Source organism: Acanthaster planci, linkage group LG14 (genome assembly GCF_054643075.1).
Source record: "Acanthaster planci isolate LZ-2023a linkage group LG14, COTS_SCS, whole genome shotgun sequence".
NCBI lineage: Eukaryota > Metazoa > Echinodermata > Asteroidea > Valvatida > Acanthasteridae > Acanthaster > Acanthaster planci.
This window is the reverse complement of record NC_141790.1, coordinates 14,244,399-14,268,720: the sequence shown is the minus strand read 5'-3', so window position 1 is coordinate 14,268,720 and position 24,322 is coordinate 14,244,399. Positions and strand designations below refer to the sequence as shown.

Genomic DNA, 24,322 nt, shown 5'->3' with positions numbered 1-24,322 from the left:
TTTATCCTGATTTATTTATGCATCAAGTATTTGAATAGAATGGTCCAAAGACCGAACACATTCAAATTTGCAAATAATAATAAGATGTATACATAAAAGTACATGTAATACATTACTAGAAACTATCCCAGTTACCAGACTACAATTAACAACCAACCTTGGACCCACAAAAGTTAAGGTGGTTGTGTTTCTAAGTTTATTTTCTCCCCGTCTTGTTGGGTATTATTTTTTCTAAGTTATATCACTTAGCTTGAGAAACTTTACTTGTTTTGATTTTGGGGGCGCACTTTTCCCCATCACACACTATATGGGAATCGTTCTAGATTTAACCTGTACAAAAGTGTAGGATTTTTTTCAAATAAAAGAAATCTAAAGTGTCCCTTTAACGCCGAAGAAAAATCAACCTGCTGCATGCTATTGGCGCCATACGCATGCGTCGTGTTCCCAATCTCTAGTCACCCGTCTGTTGGTTGCATTGAATGGAGGTGGTTTCGTTTGGGAAAGCACGCACCATGCACGGACGGTGTTCGGTACTGCAGTATACGTGCATGTGCGTGTAGTTCAGGGTTAGCGCACGCATAGCTGTCGTGTTTTGCTCCAAAAAAGCCGCATTTCTGCTTCGAAAAACCGCCACGAACTGCCCGCAGTATTCACCTAGGAAACCGCCCTCGATTGTACGAGTCACCCAAGTCACTGTCAGCGTGTCAGGAAGCGCTGAAACAAGTGTGTGACATCGACGGGGTAAGTTTTAGTTGTGCATTTATGGAGGGGAATTTCGGCACTTCTCGTATATATTTTCATGTAACGGTAGTCCCACCAAACACTCATTTACATGGTCGCCCGCCCGCACTCGTTTCGTCTGCTCGCCCGTGTCCTCTGTGTTTATGTAGACATAGCGGGTCAGCTAAGGACAAAATCGATGATGGTTCTCGCATGTTTGCCCACAACGGGATAAGCTCTCTTACATTCCTCATAGTAGTGCCCAAGTGGGTTACGTAATTCCTTAATCAAGGAGGGTTAGGGGAGATTAGATTTATGGATTTTGTAAACAGAGACACCAGTCATAACACATTTCGATGGATGATGGAGTCAGTGACACCAAAAGAGCAAGCTGAAGATTATGATAGGCTAGGACTGTTTGTTTGTGTTCCCAATAAAATTCTTTAAAATGGATTTCAAATAGAACTACCAGTAGGCAGTGTTACAAATATTTGTCACTAAATTTATTCCGTTGCTACATAAACTGTAGTACTAGGCCTAAAAAAACTAGGCCTTTTTAATATGATGGGTCATTTAAGTGTTGGTGGTTAATGTTACTTAACAGTATGGTCATCTGTTCTGTTTTTCATTTTTGCTTAAGACAATACATTAAATTTTTATATGATGTTTGAGACTTGTTTTGTTTCTGTCCAAGCAAAGACTCACAGGCTGCCACTAGTTACCGGCAAAACTAAACAAAAACCCCCAAAACAACAAAAAGAATTAAACAGAAAAAACATCATATTGAAATAATAATCAGATACCAATAATGACCTCATTAACCTTTTACTGTCATGCTTTTCTGACATCAATTTATATATAACGTACACTATTTGTGTTTGAATATTCTGTGTGTCTGTAGGATGGGGATGGGGCCTGTCTGGAATCGATGCAGATTCAGTTTACACTGTTTAATAGTTACTAGGCTAGTATGATGAGAAAATTTTACAGTCAGATATGGTCTTGTGGTTCTTTTCATCTTTTTAAAACGTCCCTCAACTGTTGTATTTGTACATCAGAGAAAATAAAGCAACAATAAAAACCAAATGTTGGTAAACCAGTGAAATGTATGTTTGATTTTATACACATCCCCCCTTGAAAGCATAGATTTTATTCCATGCATTCCTTTCTTCATGTCTACGAGTTATGAATTCCAATAATAGCAAGACTGCGGTTTTAAGAATTTTTTTTTCTCCTGCCAAGGTCGACCATGGGAAAATTTGGCAATTGGGCCAGACTATAGATCCCCGCGAAGAATGTTGAATAGTAGTACATGTACCAGCCATCCTGTCTGTTGGTCTCTGAGTGAGGCTGGTGCTTGGGGCCCTGTTGTTATGCAGATCTGTTCAAGGCCGGAACTGGATTTTTCTCTTTGTTGTCATTTTCTGTTGTTGTGCTAGGATACTGGACAAGAGGAAAGGAAAATGTGAAAACGACATTGGTAGTGCAGTGTAGTGTCTGTGACCTTCATTGAAGATTTTTAGGAATACCGAGGCATTTAGTTGTTCAGCCATTTTTATCTTCGGTTTCATTTTTCTCACAAATAATCATATAGTCCTCCGGTCTCTTTCAAATACAATCCTTAGCTAGGTTTATTATTCACGGCAGAAAAGTTTAAAAGTCTGTTACAGGGTGCTCATGGAAATGCTGTGTGGACTATGTTGTATTACAAGAGCCACAAATTAAAAGAATCGTGTGTCTCCATTTAGCTTGTTATTTGTACGTCCTTGCTTTTGAAACTTCCGTTCAAGTAAATTTAGTAGACCATGCCACCCATGTCATTGATGTCTACAATTATTTTGACTGGAACAAACTAGTTCCACAAATTCTAAACTCCCCGACCCTGCTGACCTCACATGCACTGAGTGGCTGATAAATATAGGAGCCATGTGGTAGGCTGCCGTACACCCAGACTGGTATGGCACTGACTTTCACAATTTCCTGAAGTAAGGGACAGCACCCAAGCCACAGACAATTCTGTAGACTCAGCAGAATATATAGGGGAGCTTGATAATCATGCCAAGGTCTGGAGACCAGAAAGGAAAGCCTACTGTATTGTATTTAATGAGGAAACCGTGTGCACAAAAATAGCCATAATTTGATTTTGGTGGTAGCAAAGTCTGCAAGTGTCAATTCCTTTCTCTGTGGTTCAACCACTTGTTTGTTGGTCCATGGTCTCACCCAAGGTGTTCCTTGAAGCATAGGATACTTCATAGACAGGTCGTAGATTTCTGTTTGTCTGGTGAGGTCTACTATCTTCCAGTGATATGCAGGAATTCTTGGGAATTCCTTGTTTAGAGGCTGACTGTTATTTATGATTTTAGGCTAAAGGTCCCTTGGGTGGGGTGTGAGGGCCTCAGGCTCAGACAAGGGGCCCTCAAGGGCAAACAGCTGGATGTGGGGGAAATTATTACAACATAAAGTTGTCACTACAGGGGCTTGTTATCTGTAGGAGTGACTTTTAAGAGGCAGAGGAATTGGCAGAACAAGTTTGTGGTATACACGCCAAAAACTGTGTACTGACCCTGTGGATGTTGTGAAATGAAACGTTATTTTAGATGAACAGTTACATGTAGATGGTTAATCATAGACCTGTTATCGTAAATGTTTATACTGGTCAGTGTTATGATTATTTGAACTAGACACAATTTTTAAAAGGTACCATGTACCGTGTTACCTCAGCAGTGTTCTGGTATACATGCGTGTAGAATCTTCAGTTCACAATTGTAGATTTCCTTGGAACGGCCTGTTGCCCAGTTGTGCAATTTGGATTGGAGGAAATGTACCAGCACTGTTAAGAATTAGATCACCAGATGTCTTTGGAAAGTGTGTCACTCTGTCAAGTCCCAAGTGGTACAAAAACTCTTTGACGTCATACATGTACTGCCAGGGAGTATTGCCAGCAAAATATAGTCTGGAGAAACAGAAATGGCAAATCCAGGAAACTGGCCATGGTAGGATAATCAATTGAACTCTAAGTGTTATCACTGAGTGTCATTTGTCACCAAAATACAGACGGCACTTTTCTTGAAATTACCTGTGAGACCCTCCACTAGGCAGTCTTGTAGGAAAATAACCTCTCCCAATATGCACCTTTAAATTGTGCATTACATCAGCCATAAATCAAGCCATCGTTAGAGATGATTACAATTGATCTTCATTTGTTTCGTTGCCATGGTACCTGTTGTGTACCATCTTTATGATACATGTGTTTATGATTTACAGGAATAAAGCCCGGGATCAGAGTTCAGCATTTTTGAAGTGAAAGGTCAACCGAGTTATTTTGTTTGCATTAGCTGGGATGGAGCAGTAACTGCATGTACATGTATGACGTAGGTCTTTGAAGTATCGTGAGTTATTTTTTGGCTTAACTGGTTACACCCAGTCTTAAGTTACAGCTTGACACAGACTAAGACCCACAGTGTGGTTTTTCCCCCACCATGGAGATGGCCAGCACCAACAACACTGAAGTCTAGAAGTACGAGAATAATTTCTGTGGTGAACAGTCACACCCAATAACAGATACAACCCTGAAACAGTAAGGATATTGCTGTCCTTGATGATGGATGCAAATGGGAGGAAGCCTTTTCATGTGTTGGCAAAGAGAACTTCCTCGGTCATTTTAGTCTTTCAAAGTGGATGGGTTTGTTGTTGAGGGAACTCAATTTGATGGTTTCCAAAACATGACTATTCCTATAAAACGGTAGTATTGTTCATGGCAACATTGGCACATAATGTGTCTTCTGCAGAGTAACGCAACTAACAAACTCAGTGGCCACATTGCAGAGTGAAACCTGAACAATACGAAACCGATTCCAAATCAAGAACAAAGTATCAGTGGCAATTTTGACACATTGTCTAGTGTTTGCCCACTGTCATTTCAAACCCTGTTTATTGATGTTCACTTCAAGCATCTGTTGCCTTGCCGCATTTGTGCCAGGATTACCCATTCCTCTTTTTTTTCTGTCCCTCTGTGTTACAAGGTTATCCGTTTTCACCCATGGGTGTGCCAGGCATATGTGGTTGGCCTTGTCATATTTTACATGCAATCAATGTTTTAATTTGTGCTTGATGGCTGTATGAAAACACAGTGTTCAAGGTCCCAGTGGGTAATTACCAGTAGATTGCTGCACTTCAGGTAGGCTGGTATTCATTCCGGGTACAATTAGGGTGTAGGCCTATGTGTATGTATGCTGTACAAAATAGGTATAGCTTTGATATTGGGCATCCAGCTAGAGCAACATTGCCTTGTTTGACTGTGACAAGTAACTTCAGTCACTTATGCACAGAATTAAGAATTCCAAAATACATGTACACATAAGAGCTTGTACTTTTTGTGAAAAAAAGGGAAATCACAACTTTGTGTTGAATAAGCCATTTGCGAGTTAAATTTGAATAAAATCTGGTACACTGAGTTATTTAAATTCACGTGAACATAACAGCATGAATTCTCCATACTAAAACCACTGTTGCTATACCTCGTGATTCGGGGCAAGCTTTTGCTTAGTTACATAAGAAACGCCTTGCAACAATACACTGTTCTCAACGGATAAGAATGGCACAAAGGAACCAGTCCATTCCAGAGATGGTGGTTGCTTTGCAAAAACTTGCTCTGAATCAAGAGGTATAGCAACAGTGTCTTTAGTCTGGGGTATTCAAATTGTTGCATTTCTATGCAATCAGATAACATAGTGTACGAGATTTTATTCAAATTTAACTCGCAAAAGGTTTATTACAATGTACATGTACCAGTATTTCTTCCCTAACATTGTCCAAAATAGAGAACGTGGCAGCATTAATGAATGATGAAGTAGTCACATTTAAATTGTGCCGAAACAGTAGGAACATGTTTTGAATTTGTTTGTTAAAGAAACAGGAGAACTGCAAGGAAACTGAAACCCTGCAAAGGATCATCCTCAAGCGTACAAGTTCATGATGCGTACGCGCTTGAGGGCGCTGTGCAAGTTGAAGCAATCACATGTGAGATGTTGTTTACATTGCTGCTGACATGTGCACACCCATGGTTGAGTCATTTCCATTCTAAGCTCCACCTGAATTGGTAAACCACACATCAACAGCAGCACATACATGTACATGTACACTACAGTAGAAAAGCTGTACCCTTTTTTTCTGTTGCAACACAGCACTCAGTGCTTGTTACTGTACGGTGGAAATAACTAAAATTGAGAGTTGCCGCCCCCCATGAAAGTGTTCTCACAGTAGTAGGTACATGTACATGTACATGTACAGTGTACATTTCCCAAGTAGTATGCTAGGAAAGTCTCACCCCTCAGTAGAGGCTCTGTACATTTCCATTCTTACAGAGCGCCCATGTGCATAAATTATTCTGAATATGGCCGCTGAATACAAATAGAAACATTAATTCAGCGCATCGAGAGTGTCACAGGTATCACTTCCAACTCGAGTGCCATTTGAGTTGTTACACATGCCACATGTACCGGTAAATCTTGATCACCAAAAGAAGCGCAGATGGAAAACAGGTTAATGCCATGCTCCTCCCCTTGCGAGAGATTTACCTCCTGACAGAGAAGTTCGGTCAGCCTTTCTTTGCTGGTAAACAAGCAAGTGATCACTGGACCAAAGTGCATATTGCTGTTCACATGTGCAAACGTAATGTTTTATGCATTACCAGTGCATTGTACATGTCAATTTACACTTCAAGTACATGTTTTTTAAGACCAGCCCAGACAGTTCAACCAAAACTCCTTTTTTTCATACCTTATGTCCCATATAAATTATAATTTTTTTATTACCCAGTGCTTGGTAAAACGTCGGCAGTCTGAATAAAAGAGACCATACTGATACATTGTATTTGAGGCAAAAGGGAGATTTGTTCTCGTAAACGTGAAATGGCACTGACAGTGATTTGTTTATCAAGGACCAAGTTGAATAGTTTCTACTTGCTTGTAAACCAAGGTAGAATTCTGAAAGATCTGTTGACAGGTAGTGTAAAGAATATTAATCAGGCTGTTTTCTGTCTAGAAGTTTTTTTTCTTTCTCTGATTGGCACTGCTCTAAAAGTGAATGCCACATCAGCTGATTATAAATTAAAGGTGCATGGAAATAGACGTTTCGTGAAGATAGAGAAAAGTATTAGGACCTACGTCTTTGGGGTAAGATTCTTTTGTTTTATTCAAACCTGTACATGATGAGACAGAAATGAAACAGGGTTGATGTTCTTGCCCCCGTATGCACAAAGCAAAAACAGGCCTACATAAACATTGCTTGAGGTTTGCTGTGGTTAAGAAAAGTAGAATCGGCAGACAAGGCCTTCCACAAATGTACATGTATTTCATGTTTTCCTAGCCGGGAGCACTGAGCATATTAATGCGAGCGCATTGTCATCATGGGTAAAGGCGTTGCGTCTGCTCAACTGTCTGGAATAGTTTCCACCTGAGCAGGCAGGGGTTTTTCCCACTGACTTCACCTCGCCGCGGCAGCAAGGGCGACAGGCAGAGGCGGTAGCTGCGGCGGCAGCAGCAGCCCACGGAAGGGCTGTGGTCATGGTTAGACCCTTTATTGACGATTGCTACTTAACCATGATGGCACGTTCATTGCCAACTAGCCAAGTCTGGAAATTATGCTGTCGGTGAGTTGGTGTCCCATCTTGCATTAAAGGGAGACTCTTATCAAAGTACTCTAAGTAATCGTCACGATTATCTTATTCCCAACACAGGAATTACACATTTCCCCCCAGATTTTATCAGATTATTCCTAAGAATTCAAAACAGTCCTCAGTTGTATTTTCTTAATATTCACTCATACAACATAATATACAACTACATTTAAATTTTCTGTCTTCTTTAAAGCCATCGGTCATGTCTGCATTATACGGTAGTTGGATTATTGCTCACTTGTAAGTTCCCCAGCTTTTTTCCCTTGATATGATTTAATAATGCAAGATTAATAGCATTCACACACAACAAAACAGAGAAGTAAGTTAAGATGGCACAGAATGCATAAAGTAACGTTGCTTCTAGCATTTATCCTCAGGTAGACTTGACATACGTTTATGGCCTTCATTTTTGTTGTCTTGTAATCCCTATTTCACTGCTTTGGTTCTTGAGCTGTCTCTCCCCCCCCCCTCACCTTCAGAAAACCAGTTTCTGGACAATGCTCTTTGAGCCAATTGCCCAACCTGCCATTGGTGTTCAGGGATGCAGAAGTAAGGGGCGGGGAGAAAGAGCTCGCCCAATCAAAACACAGACACAATGACTTACTTGACGGTGCATTGGGTCTCTCCTCAGGTGACTTTGTTAATTTGGCGACATTCCCTTTTTGCTACCGTCCGTCCCAAGAATTCATGGCCTATGACTGAGAGAGGTAGGCCTGTGCTTGCACAAGGCATGCTTCCATGCATATTGAACCATCTCCAGAAGGTAGTTTATCAGCTTGGCATATCTGGGGGAAAAAATTGATTTGATGACAAATTAAGGAATGACTTGGGGAAAAGGCACAGACCCAAGAATCAAGTTAGGTCTAGAAGAAATATTCTGGGTCTAAGCATACCGGTAGAGTTCATTTGGTGGTCGAAGGAAGCCGTAATGTTTAGAATAAACATGTGCATGAGCCCCCCCCCAAAAAAAATCTAGCAGTTAAATTATTATTCTGTATTAAATTGAGTAAGATGATGATCATCATGGCCAAGCACATGTACCTGAAATGCGCTGGTGTATCAAGGATCCCTGTGCATTTGATTCAGTTTGTGTCGAAAGCACCTGACTAAATGACAGGCCTCATTCTAAATCTTTTAGTGGGTCTATGGAAACGTTAAGACAATCTTCCGGGGAAGTCGGCAATGAATGTGAATTTCTTTTGTTATCAATATTGATTTTGTTGGAGAATAGGAGTATTGTTATAATTTTTACAACTCTGTTTATTAAAGCTGGTCAGTTTCCTGCCTCTGCTGATTATATTTCTCCATCACTACTAAGGGAACCTCTGTGGTCTGCCTGCGATTGGCATTCCATCCGAATCCCTCGGATGTTTGCATCAGCCTAGAGCCTTTGGCAATGATTTTAAGTGAAGGTGCAGGTTCAAGGTGCCGTGGTAATGGCTATTCCGTGACATTTTTGAGCTTTCATCATGAGTAGAATCATTGGGAAGACTAGCCATCTCGCTAGCATGTTGGGTTTATCACTAACAAAATGATTCCTGTGATGAAGAAGCCATCTGCGTGCAAGGTCTTATGACGTTGACCGGAAAGGTTCATCCAATGTCGTGAATTACATGTATGTGTTATCATTAACATGAGTTATGCATTCGTGAACAACGTGCAGATATCCCTAGTTTCAATCAAGTGACTTGCACGTATGTCCTTGAAGCATTCCTTGAATGCAGCTTACGAGACTCCATCCACTCGCTGAAGCTTTTATCTGGTAGTGTGGAAAGAGTACACAGGCCTTCCAAACGGAGTTGCTTCACAAAAGTGTAACATGGAAATTCCCATTCTGAAGATTGCTGGACACGCCTTAACGGGGTTATGGAGACGGGTCCTGTCTTTAGCTCGATTTGAAAAAGAATGCACAGTTGCACACCACAGTTTGGTTGCCAATGGACAACGAAGTCACCAAAATGAATTTGTGCTTAAAGGTCCAAGCAACTGGTAATTTTACATCCTGGGAATTGCTTGATGGATTTATACTTCTGCTAACAACAAAAGAATTTATGTTGTGATGAGAGATCAATGTGGAGAGTTCATGCGTCACAAGACTTATTCTGTGTAAAGTTCGTTCCGTTTCCAAACAATGGTTGAAATCCTCCATCTCCCTGTACTGGCACTGTAATCAGCTCGGCCCACTTTCTGTAGCATTGTAGCTTGTGTAGCTTCACTCATGTCTGTGTGAAAACAACCTCGTTGGCCTAGATTTGGAGGATGTGCAGACGGTGACACCCAGAAATGAAAATATTCGTTTCCCTGAAAAAGTTCCAAATGTGTTTGTGGAGTTCATTTCAGGGCAGTTCCTGTCATATCCGTGCCACAGAATTTCTCAACTCGTTTCATGCTGGGGACACTTTCATGTCAGGTTCATTTGTGTGTGTGTCCTTTTTTGAACTATTGGGAATTAGCAGGCAGTAACTTTTGATGGAATTAAATTTATGAACGGTACTTGATACATGTACATTCAAAAATGTGGCTTGAACAAAACAAGCTGTCTGCATGAGCATGTGTGTGAAATCCTGCTTTACAAAGGTGTGGGTGTCTTGCTACAGTCCATTTTTAGCATTCATTTCTTGGAAGACAACATCCTTTCTCAAAACCATAAGAAATATTTCATATGTTTTTTCATGGTAAATTCAGAGTGTTTTAACCAGAGCACTTTAGAGGCCAAGAGGACATTCGACTTTACTGCCTTATGTCATTGACCTTGTTGGTCATTTTTTTTCCATCTTACAAAAGTTAATTGACGAGCTTGTGTTGGTACTTGTTACATTGATGTGTTGGTATTTGTTTTTAGTTACAATTTTTTTTTTTCCTGTTTTGGTTTTTTTTCTTTTATGTGTGTGTACATGCACATGTGCCTCCTGGCTAGTGATGATTTTGCAGTGTGACTGACCATTCATTCTATTCAACTATTGTCTCGTACCTTTCAATGTAAGTTTGCTGCAAGTTTACCTTATGAATGCAGGTACCAGGAACTTGACACTGAAATAACGTTTTGGTCTGCTGTGTCATAAAAATGAAAGATCAATTATATCATCAGATGTGCACAGGCACAAGTTGCTAAGACGTTACTACTTTTGATGGTTGTCTCTCGCAACGGGTGCAATCTCTGCAGTTTGTTTAGAAGCTAACCATCATGTACCAAGTTAACTACACCTTAAAACTTCAAAAGAAACAGCATTTCTGCTTGTACTAGTACCTGTTGTTTTAAATGTATTCATGACTTCTGAGTAATTTTATGGGCATACTCATCTGGAGCAGAATTTTAAGTGGTGTGATAAATTGATTGAAAATTGGATGATTCCTTTGTTTTGAATGAGTATCAACACTAACCCAACTTTGTCGTCTGTAATTAGCAAAGAAATACGGCAAAGTTGGCACATTTCAATGTGCACATTTAAAGAGTGTAAATTTATGAACAAGTGATTAGTTGTTTTTTGCATGTCTGAAATCAGCCGATAAGATTGCAAATGTTAAATGTCCCACTTGACTTCAAAATAATGGCATTTTGGTCCCTGAAATGCTATCAGTGCCAAAAGGATACCATTCCAAAGTGCAAGAACTGTTGAAGCTCATGATGGTCCAAGTCACGTACATGTACATACACTCGCATACATGTGCCAAGCAATTCATAATGATCCTTATCACTGAACACAATTTTTAAATGAGAAGACAAGGTTCAGGTCCGCCATTGATTTGAGCTCTCCACAGACAAGCCATTGTGTGGTGTCGGTCCTTTTGTGTTCACAAGTTTTAAATCCACAGCTGAAACGTGGCTGAATCTATTTGCACTGGCAGAACATTCAAGAACAAGGTTAGCCATTTTGATTTGCCTGCATTTTCTGATGTTCACGCACCTGCAGAACATGCCATCTCACCTTCCTTCCGGTAGATTGGTACTGAGGTGGGGCTAGGCAAAGTACAGATACATGTACATTGTACCTGTATGTTGATTATAAGCCAGACTTCATGAGTTAGGAGTCAGCTTCTGCTCTCATCATTTTCGTCTTTCTTTCTTTGGGACCTTTTTACAGTTGGTTAAACTTACTGAAAACCCTAGTTTCAAGATAAAAAGAATAAATTGTGTGAATTGTCGCCCACTTTTTGCAAGCATATGTACAACTTTTGTTGTTTGACCCGTCTTCCTTGTTCCTCGTTTACTTTCAAGATATGACTCTGAAAGTAGTGAATTTTGAAGTTTGGAGTCCTCAACAACTTTCTCACCATCTCTCTCCTCCGTCCTCCCTCCCCCCATGATCTTCTTGCAGATCACGCATCTTTGATTTACTCTACTGCGGAGGATCAAGAACGCTTGCACTGTGGAGTGTTTACCGAATGCCCAACTAATTGTTCTTGTCTCTCTCGTCACAGTGGTTTCTGATAAAATCTTGGGTGGGCATGAATGCCCTGCCACCTTGCGAGTGATTTACAAGGAATAAATTACACTTCTGGTCATTAATTTGTCTGTGCGTGCGTTATCCAAGCTTTCACATTGTCTGCCGGTCTCACCAGCATATGTTCGTCCAAATACCATACCTGCTCAAAGACGTTACTGCTTTTATTGATGATTGAAATTATTCCATAAAGTACCGGTATTGGGTGCCCTGAATGTATCATCAGACTCATTTTTGCACCAGCCGTGTTCATGGACCATTATACCATACAAGTGCATGTTTTTGCCTGCCAGTGTCTTATTGGCAACATTAGAGTGTGTTGTTGATGAATCAACATGCTGGCAACACATTGTTATGTATTCATTATGAACAAGCACATGTACATATACAGTACACCTGTAGATGTAAAAATAATTGGAAATTACATGTACTGTATGTTTGGGGACGACTGACTGTATTCCTGACCAGTTGTGTGAGCCAATGGTGGCCCTCGTCCAACCTTCAATCATCAGACCCAGCGGTTTAAAGGATTTGTCCGCTGCTTACAATTTGAGCTCTTTTTTTTCCCCCCCTCCAGTCTTTTCCCTGCGTGGCTCTTTTTCCTGTGTTGTCACAATGGCATCCGCTGCAGCAGGTGGCTTTGCTGAATATAGTATGCATGTTGTGTACACACATAATGTACACGTGTACCTGCACTTTTCTGTGCATTCCTTTCTGCCCGCTCCGGTTCCGATTGGCCTTCGACACGCTGGTGATTCACCACTCCTGGTGAATTTAAAATTTTCTGTCACCAGCCTGTATTGTTATGGGGTACCTTTAGGTTTGTGCACTCTTATCATAAAGGGTACACACATTTAATATTGTTAAGGTTTGGAATTTGTCGGTATTGGAAGTTACGAGCCATAATTTGAGTTTGAAACCAACCCTAATATTGACTGGGTTGTACGTGTACGTGCTCTGGTACAAGCAGCTGCGTATCAGTTTGTTAAGGTTCATCTATATGTATGGTTTCAGAAATTGAGCTGAGAATAACATGCATTGTATAATGAAAGTATTGTGGAGAAGATAATAAATATCAATCACAGAAGTACAATGTAGCTTTCAGATTTTATATCTGCAACCAAAAAACGTCATCGGAGTGGAATTATTTTTAAAAAGGGAAAATGTTTGCTTTGTCTGAGACTTTTTGTACACATTGTGTTGTGGTTTGTAACTGCTTTTGGTGACAAATTAAATATTGATTAATGTGAACGTAATGTACGGTACAAAGTACACGTAAATCTATTTTGGTAACATTTGAAGAGACAGCCCAAAGAACAGATAAAGATGATGTTTGAAAATGACTGTAATTGTCACATGATGACGAGCTTTGAGCATCGATAACAATAGCAGCTATACTGCCACACACAGTCACACAAACGTGGTCCGAGTCACGTTTGCCTACACTTGACTAATCCATGCCCACTGCTGTCCAGCCTGAGCAGGAGTTTTATTCACTGTACTGTTAGGGCCAGAACCTTGTAATTATCCCTGCTGCATCATGTTTCACAGAACCCTCCCCCATGTGGAGGGCAGGGGGGTCTCACTTAAGTGCCCGTAGCCGACCTTTGACCCTCTAAATATGCCTGCTTATTTGCATAACCCACTTGCGAGCTCCCCCCAAAGAGCGGTCTTTGATCCGGCCTGGTCAGGGGAAGGGCCGTGATGACATTACAAATCAAGAGTTCATTGAGATCCCTGCCATCCAGTGTGTGAGATTGCCGCCGTATCATGAGGACAAACAAAATTCAGGTCCAAAGTTCGGAGTCGGGGTTGTTTGGGAGCTTGGGGAGACGCCGCCGTGAGTTTAGGTTTCAGCTGTTTCCCGGCAGACAAGACAACGTGCGGCATGCCTCGGCATACCCTGCGTGGTCACCCGTTACCGAGCAACCCGCATGACCCCTGGAATCGCTGATTTAAGTTGAGAAAGTTGTCAGGAACATTTAGTGAGGAGAAAAAAAGAACAATAATAATAAACACCGGAAGCTTCAGGTTGAGTTTTTTTTTGTTTGCAAATCCCCTCCAGTGCAGGACCACACGGTGATGTTTGCGGTACTCAAATTACGTTTCCTCTCAAAAGGCTTATCAAAGAAAGAGTAAACAGTAGAACAGTTGGCAGCTCTGGTGTTGTTTTTTGTTTGTCAGGTCCTTAGAGAGAGACAATGAGATACAGAGAAAGACTTGGATGTATTTCGGTGATCTTTGAATAGTGCACCAGCGCCAGCATTGTGACAAACAACAGGTGGGGCAACTTGAGAGAAACCCCTGTCATTTGTGATGGCGAACAATATTAACAAGCGGGTGTTTATTTCACATGAGAGGAATGGTTGAGGGTGGCGTGGAAAAGAAAAGCATGCCCCTTCCTTGTCTCAAACCCCAGCCAATAGTCCCCCATAGAATGATTCATTTCAAAAGTTTCATCCTAAATGTATCCACAAGGACCTAAATGGTTAGTTCACTGTTGCTTTTGGAATCATAACTTTTGTCTCAACCCTAACAGTCCCAAATCTTCCAATTTCAGTGTGATTTTAGATACATTAGATCCCAGGGGTATATGAATATACTAACCCCCTAGGGTGTATCTAAAATCATATTGAATAGTGCTACCGTACAGGTTTATAAGCAAAGTTGGCTTCATAAAATCTAAGAATTGTCAGAAACTTGAATCAGTTTCAATTGATATTAGAACTCTCCACCCCCTCTCTACTCTTTGGCTTACCCCCCCCCTTTTTTTGGGGGGGGATTATTCGCTTACAGAAGCTGTCTGGTTTCTTCCAGACGTGCACATGGCTGTCATCATGGACTTCAACTGAAAAATGCACCGAGTCGATGCAGAGCGCTATTTACCCTGACTACTGCTTGCCCGATGGAGTGCAGATGTTGCTAGGGCAACAGACATCCGTAATTTCCGGGATAGCCGTGGATCGCCGTGAGGCTGTTTTCTGTTATGGATCCAAGCCGCTAAACGTGAACATCTTGTAGATGTTGTTGGACAGAGGGAAAAAAAGATGGGGGTTGGCACTCATCTGTTACATGGAGGTTCAGCAGTACACATGAAGATTACAAAGCACCAAGCTATGAAATCTCACATTTCCCTACTAGTTTTCATTTCATCGTGCATTGTTGCAACTCTTTCCAACATCTAGACAGGGCTCATTTCACGGTTGGAAAAACAGTTTTATCAAAGTCACTAATGTGATATTGCTTCTTAAGAAAGTCAACAACCTTCATGTTCAGTATTTATGTAGAATATTCTTACGGTTTGCTCAGGTGGGTCACGGTAATAACAAAGTGTATTAAACTTACAGTAATAAAACAAAGTCGCTCATCATTATGTTCCGTTATTTCCCCCTCCAGAAAAAAAGAAAAGATCTTGTAAACTGTCAGTCCGTTAGAAACATTTACAGCAGGGACCATTTCAAAACTGAATGATTTTCACAGTCACCTTTTCCAGCTGCCATTTCTTCCCAAACCCTCCCCCCCTCTGGAGATGAATGGTTTGAACTCAACAGGTCAGAAAACCAAGAGGTCCAAGAACAAGTTGACAACATTCTGCCCAGAGAGAGAGAGAGAGAAAATAAACAATCACATTTATGAAACTGTCCGTCTGTCACATTTCAGAAAAACTCCTGCCCCCTGCTGCGGCCACAGGGGGCCCAATCCACGGTAGACAGTCACCATCTGGAACAGAAAGCACTTGAAACAAGGTTACTACCTCACAGTATGCACCCACAGACAGTGTACATGTATTCTTGTATGTATCTAGTGTACATGTACATGTTCATCACATTTACATGAAAGTTAACAGGAGCTTTGCTGCTTTTGAAGGGTGCTACTGCATCTGATTATATGCATGTTTGATTAAATAGACATCTGAACAGGTTGCTGTGCAGGTAATTGATATTGGATCTGAAGCCAGGATTGTTTTTCCCTCTGTGGTCTTTATATCTGTCGAAACCATTCATGTCTTTGTTCTACCCCCCAAATGTTGAGACCGTACAATTTATTCATGTAGCCTACAGGTACTGTTCACATTTGTTACATGTACATTGTACTGGTACAATAAGGGACAACTTGTGTGGGTGGGTATTGAACAAAAGTCATATGCAGTTATGACTCAACTGCTATACACCCTCCCCCCTTGTTTGACAGAAGATAGGATATCCTTGACTTCTTCCCATCAGACCTACTGTTTAGGACCCTGGGACACTTAAGGTCACCATACCAGTGCCTTTAGTCACTTCATCAGCGGGATTGTCCGTACATTAGATTTCTCTTTGTTGCACTCCCTCCCTTCAGCTCTTCCTAAAAAGGCTGTCCCCATGTTGTATTGGGCTGTCTTCCCTGATGATGATCAGTGATTACCAAGAGCTCTCACGGAGGCTGCTGGAGATCACTCAGGGGGCTAGGACCACTCTGTTAATCACCCAAAGTGCTGATGTGTGGGCTGTTTGGTCAGCTGAGCCTCCAGTCCTTACTGGCCCCATCTCTGTGGATTTTTGTCCAAAAATTGGAATTCTGTTGTGTGAACAGGAAGAATTGGATAGGATGGGCGGAACTTGTCGAAGTCAGTGATTGGCAGTTGGCGAAAAAAGTCTCAGAGATGGACAGTAAACTGGTGGACCACATCTTATGATTGAGCCGCTGGTCTTGTGGTTTCTTTCAGCTTCTTATGGGGGGGGGCCATTGCTCAATATTCTGTGGCTGAGGACAGAGTTCTAGATCTACTGACTCAGTCATAAAAAATCATTTGCAAAGAATCTCTTCCAACTGTAGCCAAAAAAAAGCAACCCCCAAAAAACTGACGTACTGTACATGCACATGTATTTTTCAGTGTGTTTTCAGCGACTGTTTCTTGTCTCTCTTCCTGTGAAATCATTCAGTAAGCTAATCACATAGAGTTCTCTCTCCTGTACTGGACATTCCTCACCTGTCCTGCTGTCCATGTGATGTGCATGTACCATACGGTTAGAGGAAGACATTGCAAACTACATTTAGCGATACGAGTAGGCTGGTTCTTTGTGAGTGGGCTGTTTCTACAAAGAGTGGTCGTCTGAAATGCAATAAAATTGGCGTCTCTATAATTGCGTTACCCCCTGCACAGTAGTTGTTGATGCCTTGTTTCTCGTCAATTTTGAGTGTTCATCCTGGAACTGTTGTCTGACTGCTCAAGACGTGGCATAATTGACATTGTTGAAATAGTTACTTCCCACGGTGGAATTGCCCATGATGTAGCCCACCGGAAGCTATATTTACATGTGCATGTACTTGTACTTTGTGTACCTATGAATGTAAATTCTAAATGGGACTTATTTTTGTCGGCTTAATGATATAGTCATGTGCAAGTCATGTAAGTGGACTTATGCTCAGCATTTTGCACCCCGTTTCCATTCAAATAGTATCAAAATGCCAATCAGTGGATTTGATGGAATCTTGAACTTGTGTAAATTTTGTAGTGTCTGTAACTTCTGTGCAATACCGGTATACAGTATTACAGTGTAAAATACAGGTAAAAGTGTGCAGTATCACTTACTGGAACCAACATAAAGGACAAGAAGGATGCAACGAAAAGAGAATCTAATAAAGTACCAGTACCGCTATGCAATGAAAACGCAACACTTCAAAACAGCATGAAAATACATGTATGTAAAATACAATGTAGAAACAAAGGCCAGTAATCTATAGTATGACAACAGACTTCAGAAGCAACTTTTATACATGTACCTGAGTTTTGAGATTGAAAAAGACAGTAACCTGCAGACACAGTGCATGTTTCCCCCATGCCCAGCCAAGTGTACAGACTGTAGCCTAGTTTGAATGGACAAATTAACACACTGGTTCCCAACATGCATGGACGTGCACCTGTGCTAGTCTGGAGGACCGTTCCTGCGCAGTCGTCGTGCGGGTTAATCTGTAAGAACTCTGGTTGATCCCTCCGCTAATGATACTCCCAAGTTGTCTCCACCGTAATAAATTGTACAATTTATCGGTCTAGACGTAAGACTGAATGGTGTCTTTGCCGAGTCTGGCCTGCCTTTAAGAGCCAAATTAAGCCCGGTCGCCAGCAGACTCCTGCCAAATTTTCTTGATGCGTCCCCTCCGTGAATTATTCACCAGCCCGGAATTTTTTAGGGCAAGAATATTTTTTCCCCTTTCTCGTTTTTTTTTTTTCAACAAACATTCTTGTTTCTTTGTCTCAAATAAAAGCCAGGGCCACAATACTGTTCCCCCCCCCATGAGATCAGTGAGTTATGGAGTCCATTTGGATCCCTGATTTCTACTTGAATTGGTAATGCGTCTTAATTGCGCTCATAAATTGGGCCCCAATTTGATCTTAACGGCCGTAAATTCCCATTGAGAATGTGGGTATCAGAGCCAAGAATATGGACGGCATTACGTGACCAGGTTTGCCCGGATGCTTACCAAGAGGCTGTTAGTATCGCGTGTAATAAAGCTGTGTATTCCAACTTGCTGAAAATGCCCTAAATATCTGCTCCCAACAGGATGGTTGTACCTCCTGTGGTGTTTTTTTTTTTTTTTTGGCTCCCTGAAATTTACGAGTATAGTGAAAGACAAGAGAACTTGCCCACCTATTCTCACCAATATTGATGCCTGTGAATTGTCCACTTTTTTAAAAGTGTGACGCTTTGTAAAGACAAAAAATTCGAAAGCACAATGTACATGTACATTTATCTGAAAATTATCATTCTTTTGCTTTTTCACTCTACTCAGAGGAAAAAGGAGAATAGAGGGTTTGCATGGCTGCCATCTTGCAGGCCAGTGCTTTAGGTCCACAGGGTACATGTATGTACAACTTTAGGATGTTTCCCTGTGGAACAAAAGAATTGCCCTGCAAGATGGTTCCCATGCAAAGCCTCTATTTGGCTTCTATTGAACAGTTCAAGAATCATACATGTAGAGGAATTTGTTTTCTTGCATAGAAAGCTACTTGACATCTTTAGTTTTTATCCCTTGCTGTAACTGTACAAAGTCACAGGGTATGTACATGCAGGCCTACTCCTTTCTTTATACATCACCAGCTTTCTTTTTCTCTGAAAAATTATAAATAATTGAGCTTTGCTGGGATTACAACCTGGTTGTCGACCATCGAGGCTGTCACTGAATTTACAATTCAAATCAAATATAGGAATTTCCTGGCATTTCAGTCTGAATAAATGTCATCATTAACGGTCTTCAGGAAAGTGAAGAGAAATAGAAGCAATTCATCTCTTTGGTAAACAGTCTCTCTGAGTAACAAATGACACAAAATGCACACAAGGTTGAAGTCAAACCACAGTTGTAATCCTTCAAGCCACCTGAGCACTGGTACCTTGCATTTGTCCTGAAGCTAAATGTATGAGATCTGTCTTTACGTCCTTTTTTCTATTGGATTGGAGCTTTGTTTTGGCAGTGTTGGACAGAATTTTAACATGGTAAAAGATTTCAAAATGGGCTCTTAGATTTGGAGTCATATGTATGTAAAGAAGGTGAAAGCTGACTGGAGAAAAAAAAATTACGATGGAAATTGACGGATAATCTGGTGTCTTATTTTTTAAAGGAATCACTTTGTATGGTACATGTACAAGTACCAGTTACATTCACACTGCAAAGAGCAGTATAGTACTTAATGTTGCATATGAGTGAGTTGATGGGGGTGGCCTTTCATCAGACTTAAGCGAGTTGATAAGTATTTGTACATACATGTACACCCATACCTGTTTTACGTACAGAGTATGGACATTCATTTGTTCTCCTGTGGTTAAGGAGACTTGAGGAAAATGCTCCTTTTTCTCTAACTAGGATAACTCCTTCGAGCTGGATTTTTGATGGTGATTCCCTGAACTGTTCCTCTTCATTTTGCCACGAATAACCTTGACCCTAAAATGCCTCCGAAACTGTTTTTCAGAGAGGGGAAATATTGTGTGGACGTGTGCAAGTCCACACTACGCCATTGCACCCTACATTATGTGGACTTCTTTTGTGCAGAGGTCCACACTATGTATGCCATACAAGAAACAAGCGGCCACAGACACCCCCCTCCCCCAAATCACTTTCTCCTATTCGGTCCCCAATTTATGCAACAGGCCAGAAGCTATTTGCGCTTTGGTTACCCAGGCAACCACCGCAGTCTCAACTCATACCGCTTGGCCCTGTTTACCCCATCCCGCGTGCTGCGCCGTGCCGAGAAATCTGTTATCGGTTTTTTCTCAAACCCCAGACACATTTGTTGAGACGGTGTGTTGTCCAGACTCACAGCTAATGCGGCAGGTTCCCCCTCCCCCCCCTCCTTCCCTCCCTCGCTTGTTCTTTTCCTTTCCCCCTCCAGTCGCGGCTGGTCGAAGCGAAGGTGATCGCAAAATCAATACACCATCGCAGGGTGCCGTGTTTTTGTTCTTCCAACTTTGGAGCAAATTCGCATTTGTTTGTCCGCCTCGTCTAGGATGTACCTTGCCCGTAACTGAAAGTAACAATGTTGTAGGTGGTTGTCATGCACCACCCATTGTACTGTACACGTACCAGTACATGCACCTGTAAATGTAGAGCTTGGAAGCCAAAGGGGATTACTTCCAGATTATTTTAACAAAATGTAAAAGTACTGTGGTTCCCCTGTAATTGTTGTAATTTGCACATATATGTGCTTTAATTTGATTAGCCTTTGTCAATGTTGTTTTTATGTTAAGCGTCATCAATTTTAACTGCAGGGTTTTAAGAGTACTGATATTTCAATAGTTTATGAGGTTGTGAGGTTTGTTCAAATGAGGTAAATTGTTAATGTGATTTGTTGATATGACATGCATTAAGCCAAAGCACACAGTGCCAGTTTCTTCAGTCAGTGTAATTGCATCTGCAGACCCAAGCGTCCATTGAGCCAGTATCCAGACTGGCCAGACTGTTCTTTTTTTGTGTGTTCATGTACATCCCAAAGGGATGTCAAGCAGCGAATACAATTATTGGTGCAGAAGTAATTAGAACTGGATTGGTGGACTCCTGCAGAAGGGAGAGCAGGGGGAGGTGGATCACGATCGGAGACAATCACCTGGGGATGCCCTCCTTCGTTTCCATGGCAAATTAACCACACTTGCTCTCATTTTTTACTCGGAAAGGGAGGGGGGCGAGGGAAATCGTGTTCTGTAACAACTTGGAGCATTGATTTTAGTTGGGACTGAGGAGTAGCGTCCGACACTCTAAATTCACTCTTGACTGGGTGTACCTGATTACCCCAAATACATGTAATGGGAGTCATCCATCCTTCTACCTTCAAATGCAGTTTTGCAGGGTGAGTACCCTGATGATACAGCCAGTTAGTAGCCATATTAATTGTCGAGGAAGGAGCTGACACTTGCTTCAACAGTAGAATGAAGTACATGTACATGGCTTTGTTTTATATGTGAGGATGGAACAAATAAAGCAGAATTTATTGGACATTGTTATCACAAAGGGGTTTTCTTTCCTGCCACTTTGCTACATTGTGCTGATCAAATGTTTGTGCAATGTAATTTATATCTTATTGTCTTGCTATGCATTTTAATACATGAGAAGTCCTAATCGTGTGAATTGTGTTTTGCCAAGTGAATGCACATGTACATATTCATGTAATATACATGTAAACAATGTTTTTAGGGGGTTTTTTTGTATTTTTTCTGTCTTCCTGATGTTCATTGGGGTAGTTTTGAAGATGTTATGCTCGCGAAATTTTATGGAATCTCTGAATTCAGCACATTACGGTAAGATCCCTGAAGGGGCGGTGTCGGCCAACCTGATGTGTACATGTAAACTGTGTGTAAATGTCACACACGCCCACCCATTGCAGTCTTGTTGTCTTCAATACGAGGGGGAGAATAAGTCAGATTACCGACTATCTAGGCGTTCGAATATGCCAGGAGATGTGATGGTGGAGATTGTAAAAACTTGACAGGCGTTGATACGTGGGCTTAAGCCCCCCATCTCGGGTTCCCGTGCCGTTGAGGAGACTGACTCATGCTGGAGAGGGAGATGGGGGGGGGAGAGAGGGGGGGAGGGGAGTTATTATCTGGAATATCTTGCCACAAATCAGCAGATACTTGAGAGAAAGAGTGCGTACCACATGCAGACTGTCGGGAGAATATTATCCTGCTTTTTGTGGGCAGGACATGGCCGGGGACATGAGATGGAGGGGTTACTGTGGAAAGAGGAATTTTGTTGTTTGTCAAATGATGGATGAAAGAGTGGCAGTGTTTGGCATTGCGACGATTCTTTGTTCCAATTTCACTCGCAGATTTAAGGAAAGTGAATTAATCACCAAATCTTAAATGAATGCAGTGGGCACATTTGCCGCAAGCAGCCACTGTTGATGGAAGAGCAATATGAAAGATTAAAAAAAAAAAGCCGTAATACTTTTGTTCATCATTCGCTTAATTTTTGTCCATACGGCATAAAATGTTGCTGTGTCAATCTATATCGTCCTAACGGCACGTGTACCGGTACCTGCATGCCTTGTACCAACTGGAGGGTACAGGTGTGTTAAGACGCACATGCACGGTGTACATGTACATGAAATGCTTTCCAAGGTACATACATGTATGTACCTGTAGGCTGAAGTTCTATGAATGTCAAAAGGTGATGAATTTGTTACTGAAATTGAATTGTTCCAGTACAGTGGACTCCACCTTCGGTTTGAACGTGAGCATGGGATGGCCTTGGTGATTGAGAACCCATTATGCGACATGGAACCCAATGTTTTGCACAGTGGTAATGTGTCAAGCCTCAATCACCAACCGACCATTTGAGTTTTATAAAGTCTCATTTCCCAACTCGCGCACACACACAGAAAAGATCCCATTTAATATCAACTCAGTCTATTTCACCCCCCCCCGTATGGAAATAGATCTGAAGAAAACAAACCCATGATACGTGTACTTCATTTTGACGTGTCTGCGGGAGGCCCCCGTCCTAACTCTTCCACTTGTCTTGAAACATTAAGCTGAAGACGTTGAAAGAAGTCGGACGGGAAGGAGACTCTGTGGCGGCCCTTGCTTGTCCCGGTTCGTTAAAACGGGCAGACACAGAAGATTTGTCCCATCCCCCCCTCCCATATCAACGTCAGATGGTCAGACTCATCCTGTGCCGCCCTCATTTTCTGGGTCAGACAATTGCAGGGGGGCACCCTGGGATTGAAATGTCAGGGCCGTCAATAATGTCGGCAGAACTTTGAAGGGAAATATCTCGCCCAAGGTCGGAGGGAGGGGCTGTTGTGAACTGGGATTGACTACAACCTTGGAATGGGGATGCCATTTGGAGTTCTCTTGCATCTTTCTTTCATGGCATCAGAGGATATTTGTATGCATCTTGGCATGATGATGTGTTTCTTTAACCTTTGTCGACAGCATCAAATGGATAGAAGGCCGGTATATTTCACCACTGTACTAAGATGCGTTTACAGGAACAGAAGACTTGTCTCTCGACTGGGGCTTGCTTGACTTGGCTCAGTTCACATGTTCTCAAAGGTGTTGCCTCACAAGCCGAATCTTGTTGTTTGCACACTACTTGTTGAAAAGTTGCGCTCTCTTGTTTTACATTCAACACCCTGATAACAGGTAGGTAGGGCAGTGCCCGGATACTTAGAGATATTTTTTTTCCAAAATGATACCACATAGCCCAGACAGCGTGACCCCTGATGACCTCTGATTGCTTGGCCTGTGTACCACCAAAGCTATAAATCGTATTCACGGTGACACCAATGACTCCCAACTCTGTCGTAAACTGGAAATCGTGACATACATTGACAACATTTCTGTCGTCAACTTCACTTGCACTGACCATGCACTGACAGTACCAAGAATTGGGGGGGGGAAGATTGTTATTCCACAGATGCCAGTACAAATAGTATGCTTCCAGCTGTCCCCAGTTCACGTACATTGGGAACTTTTATTGCAAAGCATAGTAATGTAATGTACAGTACATGTACTTTACTTGACGCTTTGTGGCCAACAACCAGTTAAAAAAAACCACTAGTTGTGTATCTTTGGAATCATTGTGGCTGTTGTCACTTCTGTTTTAAAAATAAGGTAGCTGTCTGTGTTGATGTAGTCAGAATGGAGCCATTTTGTTGTACTCTGCAGCAGTTGCTTACGTCTGACTCTTAACTGTTGAACTGACCAACCTTGTAGTGAATTGAGACAGATTTCAGGGCCAACAAGTTTTTAATAACAGTCAAGGCTTTTTTTTAAAATGGCATCTTTAATTTTAGTGTTGAGATACCAAGCTGTGCCATCTGCATGCATATTCATTCCCAGCTCAGCTGTTCTCGGGCTTCTTTTAATGAACCTTATCTCCTCGGAACTGGGTCTGAAATTAGCGGTTTCCCCATCCCCTGCTCGGTCCCGACGATGTGAGACCCAGTTTTCTGTGGACCGGTGGCGCCGGCACATGATGGCATATCAGGGCAGTAATTTCGGAGGGCGTCACT

At 41.7% G+C, this 24,322-nt stretch overlaps 1 protein-coding gene across 3 annotated transcripts in view; it reads left to right on the top strand.

The window, feature by feature from the left end:
- Positions 1–489: 489 nt before the first annotated feature.
- LOC110981663 (muscleblind-like protein 3) overlaps positions 490–24,322 on the top strand; it is a 158,929-nt gene continuing 135,096 nt past the window's right edge. For 2 of the 3 annotated variants that reach the window (XM_087145439.1, XM_087145425.1), the window contains exon 1: positions 490–741. The gene's annotated coding sequence lies outside the window, so the exon portion shown is untranslated. Of the gene's footprint in view, positions 742–11,237; positions 11,259–24,322 lie in introns of those variants that run through there. The other variant, XM_087145426.1, reaches the window with a different exon arrangement.